The 12,347-nt window shown below is 35.2% G+C and overlaps 1 pseudogene; it reads left to right on the plus strand.

Annotated features, from left to right (window-relative positions):
* Positions 1–6,087: 6,087 nt before the first annotated feature.
* Positions 6,088–6,211, plus strand: LOC119864020 (annotated as a pseudogene).
* Positions 6,212–12,347: the final 6,136 nt, after the last annotated feature.

Consider the following 12,347-nt stretch of genomic DNA (forward strand, 5'->3'; position numbering starts at 1 on the left):
TAACCAGGTGAGATAAATAGCAGCCTCCATCTTTCAATGGGGCATGCAAGCTTCAATGGGTCCGGTAACTACAAATTGTTGCTATCTTATTACTCTGAGGATAATTCATCATTTATTATTGTATTGATGATATGTTTATCAAATTTGGAAGAAACAACTGATGGACAAGGAAGAGACTGGAATGTTTTGTAAATTGGGTAGATGTGTGTGTGCGTGTGTGTGTGTGTGTGTGTGTTTTAAGTGAAAAATCTATCACTCTCTAGGCTTTACCCCTTTAGGACAAACTTGCATAGTCCTATAATTATTTCAGTGTTACTTCTGACCCAGGAACCATTACCTGAATAATCTTGTATTTAAAAAGTTGGGACTGCTTAAACAGTTAGACTGCAAACATTTCTATGAGTGGTAGTGGTGTTCTTTATACCATATATAAGAAATAGCAAGATATCCTACTATCACTATCAGAAGGTCTATCAATAATTAAATATTTATGGAAATAGATAAGATGAAAATATCCTTTCTACAGGAACAGCATAAGAAAAGGTATTTGTAAATATACCTGAGATGTCTTCTAGTTTTTTTTCCATATTCTAAATCTTATTTTCTTTATATAGTAAATAAGAAAATTGTGATTTGGTAAACTAAGAGCAAAGGAAATTCTAGCCTTATTTTTTCATCTAATGATGAGAAATCATTACTTCCTATTCTGTTAATTTCTACTGTATTTCAGTATTTTTATAGTATCACAGAAATTAAATGGAGCCCAAATTTGTTGTTTTCTTTGATGACAGATTGGAAGAGTGATTGAGAAAGAGAGGGGAAAAAGCAGTAAGATGTGGGGGTTTGAAATGCAAAGACTTAATTATGTCTAGTATTAGCAAACATTTGAGGTAGATGAGTCTTTTTCACAAATTTTAAGCAAGAGAAAATGTACAGGTATCAGTAGAGAAAAGTATACTGAGCAAGAGACTTGCTTGCCAGACTGATTAGGATTAAGTCTTAGGATGATCCACTTCAAGATTTGAAAGTGATAGTCTCAAACATCAGGCATTGCATATTCCAAAGAAATTTGATTTTCTTATAATTCATATACACTAACAGTGTGATAAGGTTTTGTTTTCTAAAGAGCAAAATTTGTGAAAAATTTGTTTACAACTGATGTGTATTGAGAATTTAAATAACCTCCAATAATCTTCTAAATCAGAAATTTTCCCATGTCATATAACAACAGATTATTGACAAGCAGTCTGAAAATGTTCAAAAAAATAGGGCTTCCATTTTCATTTTAGATTTTACTTTTATGACTAATTCTAGTCATTAAGTTCTACCTAGGAAGAACTTAAAGATAAGATCTTATATATAAGAACTTTTAGATAGAGTTCAACTGATAGTTTATACAGAAAAAATTTGTCACATAAGGATAAACCCACACCAAAAATAGTCTAACTGCGTAGCATATCAAGCTATCCTACTAGATAAAAGAATCCTGTGTAGTATTCCTAGGTTATCTCATCAAGAACCAACACTACATTTATTACTCCTAAATCTATTTTCTGTTCATATGTCTATCAAGAAGAAGATTCATATCTTTGGATAGCTGCTGAGCAGAGATACATTAGCTAAATGATTAGTTTAGACTGATTCTCTACTTTGTCTTTATCATCTCACTTAAGTTACATGTATTAGTAGAAGTTCTAACAGTTCTTTCTTAAAAACAAATTTAAAACATGGCACAACACTAAGTTTCCCTTTTCAGGGATTCATCCTTCATCTGAACTAATTTCCTGCCTCTCTAATCACTCCAATTCTATTTTTTAACACAATCAGCATAATGGCATAATATATAAACCTAAACTTGGCATTTGTAATTTAGAACATTAATTAATAACTTAGTCAATTTAAGTCATAGCTATATATGAAACTCAGCCTAAAGAATATAGAGATTGGTCTTTTCAAAAGTCTTTGAAACATTTTACAAAGATACAGTATACTGCAATTGGAATGTTGGAATAAACATGGAATGAGAAGAGGGGGGAAGAAAGAGTATGGATCATGACCCATGGATATGACTATGGTTGGAAAGAGAATTCATAGGTCAACATCTTCTCATCTGAAATTATCATAGTCCTTATTGTGTGTGTCTATGATATTAAATCATGAAGAAGGAGAAATATGTTGCTCTTTTGAGTTTATTCATGTGTAGGTAGCTTGACTTAGACTTAGGTAATTGAGAAATATCTTTCGTAACATGAGTTGTACAGTGAAAAAAATAATCTCTACTTTAAAGTCTAAAATCAAATACTTCAGCTACATCACAAAACAATGTAAGCCATAAAATTACTTAATGATGTTCAATTAAAAATACATAATTATAAAAAAGTAATTTCATGTATAAAAATGATTATGCCATGAAACAAAATCTGTATTTTTGTAATTATTTTTTCAAGATTGATGAAAATTAATTTTTAAGATTTATTTATTTATTTGAGCAAGAGAAAGAGAGAGAGAGCAAGCATACAGAGGGAGCAGGGAGCCTGATGTAGGGCTCAATCTCAGGACCCTGGGATCATGACTTGAGCTGAAGGCAGATGCTTAACTAACTGAGCCACCTGGGTGCTACCCCCAAAATAAAATAATTTAAAAATAAACAAAGGCTAAGAATGTTAAAATCTAGCACCAACAAACTCAGGGAACTTCTAAAATATGTACTTGAAGATGAAGAAAAGAGCACAGAATGAAAGTATGGGATCCAAGGGGAAACCAAACAAAGCCAGAAAACCAAACAAAGCCAGAAAACAACATGAGAGCACACTTAATGCCCAGATCTTAATTTTTAATAATAATCTCCATTAAAAGAAACTAGAGTTCCTTGGATAAATCCTTAATTCCAGGACCAGGAAATATATAAGATGGGTTTTAAAATGCAAGAAAGTAGGAAAGTGCTAAACACCCATATACAAATGGGAGTATGGACATATTAAAGGACAGACAAGAATCAACTAAAATAGCTCCCAGAGGACACATTTGGGATAATCTGAGGAAGAAAATACATAATTATTGGATTATAACACAAAATATAAAATAAATATTCATGAATACTGATATAAGCACATGATTAAATACATAAATAATAGATAGGTGAAACTCTTGTGGAAAAATATTCAAAATAATTTATGTAGAAAATCCAACTCTCAATGTTATATCAATAGTAATGAGTCATCTTGAGAATACACATCCTTGATATGAAATGGTGGGAATGGCACATTATCTCTGTGGTCTGACTCCCATGAATGCATTACCCCATGTGCAATCATGAACCACCAGCCCCCCCCACACACACACACAAATAAGGAACATTTTACAAAATACCTGACCAATAATCCTCAAAATTGTCAAGGTCATCAAGACCTGGAACTCAGACAGATGAACTGTTACAGCTAGTAGAAACCTACAGATGATGAATAAATGTAATATTTCTCTTAGATGGTATCCTAGAGCAGTAAAAGTCTCTTTAGTAAAAACTGAGGAAATGTGAATAGAGTGAACTTGGTATAATAATAATGCACTGATACTGTGAAAAATGTCATATACATTTTTAAATATATTATGTTAATGAAAAATATTAATATAGGAGAAATTGGCTATGGTGTACCTGTGAACTCTGTAATATCTTTGCAGTGTGTTCTTAACAAGGCCTGCTCTCAGGAGAAGCCAATTAACTGGAACCTAACTTGTTGTGATATGACCATAGCCTAACTGATCTGGCAAAAGGGAATATCCAGTCTGTACCCTTTTTAGCCATCCTGTCTTACTTAACTTGAGACAAAACAGATAAGAAAAACAAAAACAAAAACCAAACTAGTGACAAACATTTGTTGTTTCATAGTCCAAAGGCATAGACTCAACAACAGAGACCAAATCATAGCACAATACAACACTTCTCCTCCCATCATACCTCATACCACATTACGAAAGGTCTGTTTATAGCAGTTCCTTTATCCAGTACACCATGTCCCACTATCAGGAAAAAAAAATAGCACTTGAAAAGGCAGAACAAGCACCAGAAACACAGAAGAAATGTTGGAATTATAAAACCAAGAATTTAAAACAATTGTGAAATATCTTTCCATTTATTTTATCACATCAATGTCTTATAAGTTTCAGAGCACAGGTCTTCAAACTCCTTGATTAAATTTAATCCCAGGTAATTTTTGATGTAATTCTGTAAGTGGGATTCTTTTTTGATGTCTCTTTCTGCTAGTTGGCTGATTAGTGTATAGGAATGCAATATATTGCAGAATTATTTACAATAGCCAAGGTAAGGGTAAGTGTCCATCGATAGATGAGTGGATACAGAAGATGCACATGCACACACACTCACCCACACACACACACACACTGGAATATTACTCAGACATAAAAAGAAAGAAATATTGCCAATTGCAACAACATGGATTGACCTAAAGGGTGTTATGCTGAGTGAAATAAGTCAGCCAGAGAAAGACAAATACTATATGATTTCACTTGTATGAGGAAAATAAAAAATAAAAAAAATTAAAAAGTGGACTTATAAATTTAGAGAACTGGTGATTGCCAGAGGGAGGAGGGATAGGCAGAATCAGTGAAGTGGATTAAGAGGTACAAAATTCCAGTTAGAAAATAAGTCTGAGGAATGTATAGTTTAGGAAATATAGTCAGTATTATTGTAACAACTTTGTATGGGAACTACGCTTTGTGGTGAGCATTCCATAATATATATATAAATGTTGAATTGCTATGGTGTACACTTGAAAGTAATATAATATTGTATGCTAACTATACTATAATTAAAAACAGGTTAAAAAACAGAGAGGTAGATAAAACAACTATGAGAATGCCTTTTTTTTCAATTTTTATTTAAATTCTAGTGAGTTAACATGTAGTGTAATATTGGTTTCAGGAGGAGAATTTAGTGATTCATTACTTATACATGAATCAGGTGCTCATTATTACAAGTGCCCTCCCTAATACCCATCACCCATTTAGCCCACTCTCACACACACCTCCCCAGTATCAACCCTCACTTCATTCTCTATAGTTAAAAGTTTTTTTATGGTTTGCTTCCTTTGATGGGCTTTTTAGTATACAGGACATGGCTAAAGAAAAAATCTCTGAGCTAGAGGATATATCAAAAACTAAAAGCAAAGGGAATAAAGACTGAAAAACAAAACAAAACAGATTATCCAAGGACAGTGGGACAAATACAAAATATGTAGCATACACATTATGGGACTACTAGAAAGAGAAGAAAAAAGCAAACCCCCCCCCCCCAAAAAAAACCTGAATATGCAAAATGATAATGTCTGAGAACTTCCCCAAATTAATATCAAACACAAAACCACAGACCCAGGAATCTCAAATTATTAAGCAGGATAAATGCCCCTCAAAAACTGCATATGGGAATTTCATTTCAAACTACAAGAAATCAGATACATAGAAATAATCCTGAAAATGCCATGGGGAAAAACAAACACCTTACCTACAGTGGAATGCATATCAGAATGGTACCCAACAACTGAAGTATAGGAAAAAAGGACTACCACCCTAGATATTATTCTTCAAAAGTGAAAAAAAAAAAGGAGAAATTTTCTCAAAGATTGAGGGAACTTATTGCCAGTAGACTTGTCTTGCAAGAAATGTTAAAATAAATTCTTTAGAGAAGAAAAAAAAAATACATAGGTCAGAAACTTAGATCAATGTAAAGAAAGAAATAGCATCACAGAATTATTGGTAAGGTTAAAATGTTAAAAAGTGTTTTTCTTATCATTAATTGATCAGATAACAGTGTGTTAATTAAATAATACCAAAATGTATTTGATTATATAAGTTTATGTAAAAAAAAAAAAAAGTTTATGTAAAAGTGAAATGAATGACAATGATACAAGGGACAGGAGAAGAAGTTAGGATTATTTTGTTATTACAAGGTACTCACACAGCTTATGATGTGTATTGCATTATTTAAAAGTGGACTTGGATTAGACTATAAAATGTATATTGCAAACTCTAGGAAAAACACTAAAAAAAAGTAAAAAAACAATAGCAAAAAAACTACAGCCAATTAAGCCAAACATGCTCTTTTCCCAGATGTGCAATGACTGCAAACAAAAGTTTCCTCAGTAGTGTACACAATTCCATTGCACGTGTGCATCACGCTAAGAACATGGAGACAGACTTTCCACTGAACGTTTATGTTTAAAGTTGTCCTCAGTTAAGCCTCAGACAGGTATGTGGAGGGCACAGTGGCCAGGCTCCACATTAGCTAATCCATCAGATTCATCAGTTCCACACGACAAAACAAGACTGAGATCCAATGCAGGGCAAAATTCAAGTTACCTGGCTGTTAGAAGTGAGGCTGCACCAAGTTTAACATGGATGGATTTGAAGACACAGTGGCTGAAAAGCAGCTTATCTTGGTTGGCTATGGGGCCAAATACATTCTAATCATGGTCTTAGAGAAGTGGCAACCCCTGCATTCCTGAAGTTTTTAGCACTGCCCCATCTTTACTCACCAATAAAAACTACATCCTGTCTCCAATAAAAGATTTTCAAAAAAATAAAAAAATAAAAAAAAATACACTAAGTGCGGCTGACCCTTGAAGAACAATGAGTTTGAACTGCACAGGTTCACTTATACATGGATATTTTACAGTACTGCAAATATAAATTTCTTCCTAATGGTTTTCTTTTTTTTAATTTATTTCTATTTATTTATGATAGACATAGACATAGAGAGAGAGAGAGAGAGAGAGAGAGAGAGGCAGAGACACAGGCAGAGGGAGAAGCAGGCTCCGCCGGGAGCCAGACGCGGAACCCAATCCCGGGACCCCAGGATCGCGCCCTGGGCCAAAGGCAGACGCAAAAACCGCTGAGCCACCCAGGTTATCTCCCCTAATGGTTTTCTTAATAACATTTTCTTTTTCTAGTTTACTTTGTTGTAAGAATATAGTCTATAATATATTTAACATAAAATATGTATTAATGGACTATTTTTATTATCATAAGGTTTCCAGCCAATAGCAGACTCTCAGTGGTTGTTTGGAGGAGTCAAAAGTTATATATGAATTTCTGATTGCTCAGGGGAGGGGAGGAGGTATGGCATCTCTAACCCCATATTGTTCAAGGGTCAACTATATAAGTGACATGCTAAGAAAGGAGAGAAAAATGGAATAATAAAATGTATACTTAAAACCACAGAAGTCAGAAAAAATAATGGAGAACAAAAATAAGAATGAAAATAAGGGCAACAAATAGGAAATAGTAAGAAATACAGTAGATATCAATCCAATTACATCAATAATCACTTGGAATGTCAATGGCCTAAATGTATCAATGAAAAGAGGGATTTTCAGAGTCTATCACAAAATAAGACCTATGTATGTAGTGTTTATAAGAAGCCCAATTGAAATATAATGACTCATAGGAATTAAAAGCAAAGGCATGGATAAAGATATACTATGCTAATACTATTTTTTTAAAAAAGAAAAACTAGAGTAGCTATATCAATTTCAAGTAGAACAGAATTCAGAGCTAAAATATTACCAGGAATAATGACAAAGCATTACATAGTGATAAGAGCTTCATTCTATATGAAGACATAACAGTCCTAACTGTGTATGTGTCTAATAGTAGACCATCAAAACACATGAGGCAAAAACTAATGGGACTTCAAAAAGAAACAGATGAATCCATATCTAAGTTAGAGACTTCAATACCCCTCCATCACAAATGGACAGATCTGGCAGGTAGAAAATCAGTAAAAACATAGTTGAATGCAACAACACCATCAATCAACTGGATATAATTGACATGTATAAAGTACTTCATCCAACTACAGAAGAATATAAATTCTTCTCAAGCTCACATGGAGCATTTCCAATATAGACCACATTCTGAGCCATAAAACACCTTCACACATTTAAGATAATAGAAATAATACAATTTTTATTTTCAGACCACAAAGGAATTAAACTGGAAATCAGTAGGAGAAACACAGCTGGAAAACCCCAAAAAACATGGAGATTAAGCAACATACTTCTAAATAACATATCGATTAAAGTAGAAGTCTCAAGACAAATTATAAATATTTTAATACAATATTAACATATAAAAGTCAATGGATGTTCTTTGTACCAGAAACAAAAAAAAATGTAACTTCAAATTAAAAACAGAATATCATTTGCATAAGCAGCCAAAAATATGAAATACTTAGGTATCAATCTGGCAAAAATATGTATGAGATCTGAGAAAACTACAAGACTGATGAATGAAATTAAAGGACTAAATAAATAGATAAATATATTTATGAGTAGGAAGGCTCAATATTGCTATAATGCCATTTCTTCCCAATTTGATCTATAGATTCAATGCAATTCCTGTAAAAATTTGAGAAAATTACATTGTGGATATCAACAAACTGATAAAGTTTACATAAAGAGGCCAAAGAGTCTAATGGTCAACACGATATTGAAGGAAAGGAACAAAGTTGGAGAACTGACACAATTCTATCTCAGAAATTACTATAATGCCATAGTAATCAAGATGGAGTGTGGTATTGGTGAAACTATAGACAAAAAGATCAGTGGAATATACTAGGAAGCCTGGAAGTAGACCTCCCCCAAATATAGTCAACTGATTTCTGACAAAAGAGCAAAAACAATATAATGGAGCAAAGTTAGTCTTCAACTAATGGTGCAGGAACAACTGGACATCTAAATTTAAAAAAAAAAAAAGAGAGAGAGAGAGAGAAAAAAGAAAAAAAATCTAGAACCAGACCTTATACCTTCCAAAAAAAAAAAAAAAAAACAACTCAAAAATGGATCATAGACCTAAATATGAAACACAGAAGTATAAATTTCTTGAATATAACACAGGACAAAACCTAGAGAACCTTGGGTATGGTGGTAACTTTTTAGATAAAACACTAAAGGCTTGGTCCATGAAAAATAAATCAATTAGCTAGATTTAATTAAAATTAAAAACTTATATTCTAGGAAAGACAACATCAAGAGAATGAGAAGATAAACCTCAGACTGGGATAAAATATCTACCAAATTGCATAAAAGACTATTGTCCAATATATACAAAGAACTCTTAAAACTAAACAATAAGAAAAATAATTAAATGGATGAAAGACCTTCAGAAACCACACCAAGTAAGATATACACATGGCAGAACAGCATTTGAAAAAATGTTCCACAACATAGTTTATTAGGAAAATTTAAATTAATATAATAACGAGACATCACTACAACCTATTATAATGGCCAAATTCCAGAACACTAACACTGAATACTAGTGAGGATATGGAGCAATGGGAACTCTCATTTGGTGCTGGTGGGAATGTAAAATGGTGTAGCCACTATGGAATACAGTTTGGCAGTTTCTTAGGAAACTAAACACCACTATCACCATACAATCCAGCAACAGCACTCCTAGGTATTTACCTAAACAGATGAGTACTTATATCAACACAAAAACCTGCACACAAACATTCATAGCAGCTTTATTCATAATTGCTAAAACTTGGAATCAACCAAAATGTCCTTCTGTTGGGGAATAGTACATATATACAAATGATGGGATATTATTTGACACCAAAAAGCAATGAGTTATCAAACTCATAAAAGAATATGGAAGAAACTTAAGATCATATTACAAAGTGAAAGAAGCCAATCTGGAAAGGGCTACATATTATATAATTCCAAATTTGTGGCATTCTGGGAAAGCACAACTATGGAAACATTTAAAAGGTCAAGTTTGAGGAAGAGGGAGGCAGAGTACAGAATTTTTAGGGATGTAAAAATGCTCTGATACCATAATGATGCATACATGTCATTATATATCAGTTTAAATCCACGGAATATACAACACCAACAGCAAACCATGATGTAAACTAGACTTTGGGTCACTACAATGTGCCAATGTATATTTATTAATTGTAACAAATGTACTATTATGTAGGGATTGATAATGTAGGGAGTCTATGCATGCATGACATCAGGGGAGATATGGGAAATCTCTGTACTTATCTCTCAATTTTGCTACAAACCTAAAATTGCTTGAAAACAATAAAGCCTCAATATAAGAAAAAAGAATTCAACTTTATTTATTTTTTTTTAATTTTTTTATTATTTATTTATGATAGGCACACAGTGAGAGAGAGAGGCAGAGACACAGGCAGAGGGAGAAGCAGGCTCCATGCACCGGGAGCCCGACGTGGGATTCGATCCTGGGTCTCCAGGATCGCGCCCTGGGCCAAAGGCAGGCGCCAAACCGCTGCGCCACCCAGGGATCCCAAGAATTCAACTTTAAAAAGAACACTGTGTAGACAAAATTTAGAGAGTTTATTTCCAAAAAAAAACAGATATAAAGAAATATTTAAAAAATAAGTTAAAGCACAAAAATATGACATCAAAGAAGTTGTGTGAAACATTTAAATATGAAGACGAAACAAAATTTATAATATGCATGTGTGTATACTTTTTCCCTCTTATTTTTAACTTCTATCTGACAGGTGTTGAATAACATTTCCCATCTACAGGTTATAATGTTTTGTCACAACTACTCTACTCTATGGCTGTGGAACCAGGTAGCCTTAGATGATACATAAACAAATTAGTATGGCTATCTTTAAAAATGTTATCCTCAAACCCCATTCTCATCCACCAAAAAAAAAAATTAATATGAAAAATGTAAACTCTAATATAAAATTAGTAAGAGATATGGAAGGAAATTCACCAAATTAAAAAAAAAAATAGGGGTAATGTAAGTGAAAAATATCCAGAGAGCGGGGCAAGATGGCAGAGGAGTAGGATCCCCAAGTTACCTGGCCCCACCAACTCACCTAGATAACTTTCAAATCATCCTGAAAACCCACGAATTCGGCCTGAGATTTAAAGAGAGAACAGCTGGAACACTACAGAGAGAAGAGTTTGTGCTTCTAAGAAGGTGGGAAGACGAATGAATGAATGAATGAATGATAAATAAATAAATAATGAATGAATGAATGAATGAATAAATAAATAAATAAATAAATAAATAAATAAATAAATAAATAATCAAGTCGGAGACGGGCCCTCGCGAGGAGCCAGGCTAAGGCCTGGGAAGGCAAAAGCCTCCAGGACAGGAAAGCCCAGCCCCAGAGGAGCAGGAACTTTTAAAAATCCGCACCGGATTCTTTCCGGACAGAAAGGCGCTCTCAGAGAACTCCAGCAGGACCGCAGGAGGAGCAGTGGAGCCCCCAGGTTCCCGGGGTCACTAACAGAGGAAGTGCCCCCGGGGGAGAGTGCGTTCGCACCCGGCTGATCTCCATAAAGGGCTGGAGCTGAGCTGAGGAGCCTCGGGAGAAACTCAGGTGGCTCTGCAGGAGGGGTCTGCGTGCCCCAGGGAGCGCGATTCCAGCGGCGCAGGCCCCGGAGCCCAGGGCGCTGGGGGACACAGCCCAGGATCCTGCGTTCCCCCTGGGACAGACAGAGGCAGGAAGGGCATAGCTGTGCAGGGCGCCCCCCGAGTTGTGCAGATCAGCACCCCCCTTCACGCCCCTTCCCCCCCTCCCCGCCCCGCCAGAACATCCAGGCCAGGGTGGACTGGGAGCTGCGGTAGTTACTGCGGGAGCTGACTCCAGGGCTGGAGAACTGGCTGTGGCCGGTGGGGTTGCACCTCCTGGTGTCACCCTGTGCCTGGGATGGAGTGGGGTCGACAGGGAATAAGCACCTCACAGGTTAAACAGCTTTAAACAGCTCCCACTGAACTGTGCACCTGGCAGGGGGCAGGGCAGCTCCCTCAGGTGCATACACGTGAGAATCAGCACAGCAGGCCCCTACCCCAGAAGACCAGCTGGAAGGACAGGGGAAGAGCAACTTCTTGATTGAGCAGCACTGGAAAGCTCCAGGGGAAGTCGAGGGATTTACAGTATATAGAATCAGAGGATACCTCTCCTTGTTGTTTTGTTTGTTCGTTTCTTTTTTCTGCTCTTTTTTTTTTCCTTTTTCCAGTACAACTCATCTATAGCCACTCTGCACTGAGCAAAATTAATAGAAAAAATAATTCACCACAAAACAAAGAATCACAAACAGTACACTCACCCACAGAGTTACAAAGTTTGGATTACAATTCGATGTCAAAAGCCAATTCAGAAGCACACTTATAAAGCTACTGGTGGCTCTGGAAAAAAGCTTAAAGGCCTCAAGAGACTTCATGACTACAGAATTTAGCTCTAATCAGGCAGAAATTAAAAATCAATTAAATGAGATGCAATCCAAAGTGGAGGTCCTAACGATGAGGGTTAATGAGGTAGAAGAAAGAGTGAG

This window comes from Canis lupus, chromosome 17, assembly GCF_011100685.1.
Source record: "Canis lupus familiaris isolate Mischka breed German Shepherd chromosome 17, alternate assembly UU_Cfam_GSD_1.0, whole genome shotgun sequence".
Lineage (NCBI taxonomy): Eukaryota > Metazoa > Chordata > Mammalia > Carnivora > Canidae > Canis > Canis lupus.